The sequence below is a fragment of the Crocuta crocuta genome, unplaced genomic scaffold (assembly GCF_008692635.1).
Source record: "Crocuta crocuta isolate KB4526 unplaced genomic scaffold, BGI_CrCroc_1.0 scaffold451, whole genome shotgun sequence".
NCBI classification, from domain to species: domain Eukaryota; kingdom Metazoa; phylum Chordata; class Mammalia; order Carnivora; family Hyaenidae; genus Crocuta; species Crocuta crocuta.
This window is the reverse complement of record NW_027527963.1, coordinates 2,008,814-2,012,194: the sequence shown is the minus strand read 5'-3', so window position 1 is coordinate 2,012,194 and position 3,381 is coordinate 2,008,814. Positions and strand designations below refer to the sequence as shown.

The following is a 3,381-nucleotide window of genomic DNA, read 5'->3' as shown; positions in this document are numbered from 1 at the left end:
AAAAAAATAAATGAAATAAATGTGTGTTCACCAAGCAACAGAACTACAATATATGTAAAAAACCACTAATATGAAAAAGAGACATATTCAAAATTATGGTTAGAGACCCTTTCTCAAAAATTAATAGAATAAGAAGAGAGAAAACCAGAAAGGAAATAGAGAAACTCAACCACACCATTAACCAAAATCTAATCAATGTTTATAGAATACTCCACCCAACACAACAGAATATATATTCTTTTTAAATGCCTTCGAAACATACACCAAGATAGATCATACCCTGTACCAGAAAAAGACCTTAACACATATAAAAGAATTATAATCACACAAAATATATTTTCTCATCACAATAAAATACAGCTGGAAAAAAGAAAGACAACAGGAAAATCTTCAAACTCCTGAAAACTAAATATCGGACTTCTAAATAATTCATGGGTTATTAAAGAAATCTTAAAGAAAATTTCAAAATACATTGAGAGAAAATGAAAATGTAACATACAAAAACGTATGGAGCACAGTTAAAGCAGTGCTGAGAAGGAAATTTATAGCAATAAATGTTTACATTAGAAAAGAAAATTGCAAGGAGCTAAATTAAGTTTCTATCTCAAGAAACTGGAAAATTTTCAACAAAATGAAAGCAAGTACAAGAGAGAAAATAATAAGGGTAAGAGCAGATGTTAATGAAATTGAAAGTAGAAATATATTAAAGAAAATCAATAAAACAAAAAGCTGGTCCTTTTAGATATCAGTAAGATTAACAAACCTTTAACAAGACTGACAAAAAAGAGAGAAGACAGAAATTACCAATATAAGAAATAAAACAGAGGTTATCATTACTCATCGTGCAAACATTGAAAGGATAAAAAAGAATACTACTAACAACCCTAGATGCATAAATTTGACAAAATTTATCAATTCCTCAAAAAACACAAACTATTACAATTCAATATAAAATAATTTGAACATCCCTATACTATTAAGTTAATTAAATTCATATTTGAAATATCCTAAAAAAGAAAGACCCAGAAGGCTTCATTTGAGAATTTTTATCAAACTTTTAAAGAAGAATTAATACTAATGCTCCACAATCTTTTACAGAAAATAGAAAAGAAATGAACACTTCTCAATTCATTCTATGAAGACAGTATTACCTGGATACCTGTAAAGGAAAAACACACTTCTGTATATCTCTCCTTTATACTCACACTATTACCACCTACACACTTCTGATGCCAGGTGTGTCAGTTTTTTACACATTATGCAATTCTCTGACACCAGCCGGGTGTCCAATTTAACTCAATTCTGCCCTCCAATTTAACTCAATTCTGACACTATCTACCTAGAGATAAAGTCAGATCATACAGTTTAATGATTCCATTACACAAGAAACCCTCCCCCCCCACATAGACACACATGTACCATTTCAGATGCCAGTTGCAAGTCTCAGGTTGTTCCCTGTCTTACCCACCAGCTGTATATCAGGATTCCCATCTCCCCTTCCTTAGGCTTGATAATTTGCTAGAATGATTCATAGAATTCAGGGAAATACTTACATTTACTGATTTTTTATTAAAAATATGATAAAGAATGCATATGAACATCAAGATGGAAGAGATGCATAGAGCAAGGTGTGGGAGTAGGCGCACAGAACAACCATGCCTTTACCAGGAGTGTTACCTATCCACTACCTTTATGTGTTCGGCAACCTCGAAGCTCTTAAACTCTGTACTACTGAGATTTTTGTGAACGCTTCATCATATAAGCATAATTGATTATTAACTCCATTTCTCCTCTCCAGAGAAAGGATGATGAGGCTGAAATTTCCAAGTTTCTAGTCATGGGTTGGTCTTTCTGGTGACAAGCTTCTGTCTAGGAGCTCATCAAGAGTCACCTCAAGTGGAAAAAATGATATTCCTATCAACCACGAAATGTTCTGTGTCAGGAACTGGAATCAAAGACCAAATATTAGAACAAAAGATGATGCTCCTAATGCGCTTATCACTTTGGAAATTACAGGAATTTCAGGAGATCTTTGCCAGGAAATGAAGGCAGAGACCAATATATATTTCCTGTTGTTTTATAATACTAAAACCAGACAAAAATACGGAAAAAGAAAAACTCATAGAACACTATCACTCGTTAATATAGACATGAATATCCTTTAAAAATAGTAGAATTCTTCAATATATAAAAATAACTTCATACCATGACCAAATAGGGTTTATTTCAGATATTCAAGCTTTGTGCAGTGGCAGTATCGTAGCCAATAAGGTTCATCCTAGGCACGGTAATTGCTAATTGAAAACAGATACTCAAAGCTTGTTCAATATTCATAAGTAAATCAATGCAATCTACATTAACAGGCTGAAGGAAAAAAAACCCCATATGATTATATATTAATTGGTGCAGAAAAAGTATTTGAAAAAAAATTCAACATCATTTATCATGGTCTGTCAACATGTTAAGAATAGAGTAGAGTATCCTCAAACTGATAAAGAACATGTAGCTAACATTTTCCTTAGTGGAGAAAGACTGAATTCCACCTCCAGCCCAAGACTGAAGATAAGGCAAGGATGCTCATTCTCATCCCTATCATTTAATATAGTCATCGAAGCTCTAGCCATTGCAATAAGGCAATAAAAGAAAATACAAGACACACAAATCAGAAAAGAAGAAGTAAAACTGCCTTTCTTCTCAAATAATATGATTGTCTATGTAGACAATCCCAAGAAATTTACACAACAAAATCTCCTAAAAACTAATAACTGAATTCAGCAACATGGTAGGTTTCGTGATCTACATACAAAATAAATCACTTACATAGTAATGAATATGTGGAACTGAAAATTAGTAATATAATACCAGACACAAATGCTTTAAAAAAGATATACCTTAAGTGCAAATCTAACAAAACATATTTAGGACTTATATGCTAAAAACTGAAAAATGCTTATGGGAGAAATCAAAGTAGACCTAAATAGTGGTGAGACATACTCTATTCAGAGATTGGAATACTCAACATAGTAAAGATGTCAATTTCTATCAAAATCCCAGCAAGGCTTTATTGTGGACATAGACAAATTTATTGTAAAATTTATATGAAAAGTCACAGGCCCTAGGGTATCTAAAATACTTTTTCTTTAAATTTTACAGTTTATTGTCAAATTGGTTTCCATATAACACCCAGTGCTCATCCCCACAAGTGCCCTCCTCCATGCCCATCTCCCCCCTCCCCCCCACATCCTCAGTCCTCAGTTTGTTTCTCAGCATTCAAGAGTCTCTCATGGTTTGCCTCTCTCCCTCCCCCCCCCATTTCCCCCCTTCTTCTCCCCCATGGTCCTCTGTTAAGTTCCTCCTAATTCCTCCTATACGTGCAAACAT

At 33.4% G+C, this 3,381-nt stretch overlaps 1 pseudogene; it reads left to right on the top strand.

Moving 5' to 3' along the window:
• Positions 1 to 2,237: 2,237 nt before the first annotated feature.
• LOC144222304 (U4 spliceosomal RNA) lies at positions 2,238 to 2,363 on the top strand (annotated as a pseudogene).
• The last annotated feature ends 1,018 nt before the right edge of the window (positions 2,364 to 3,381 follow it).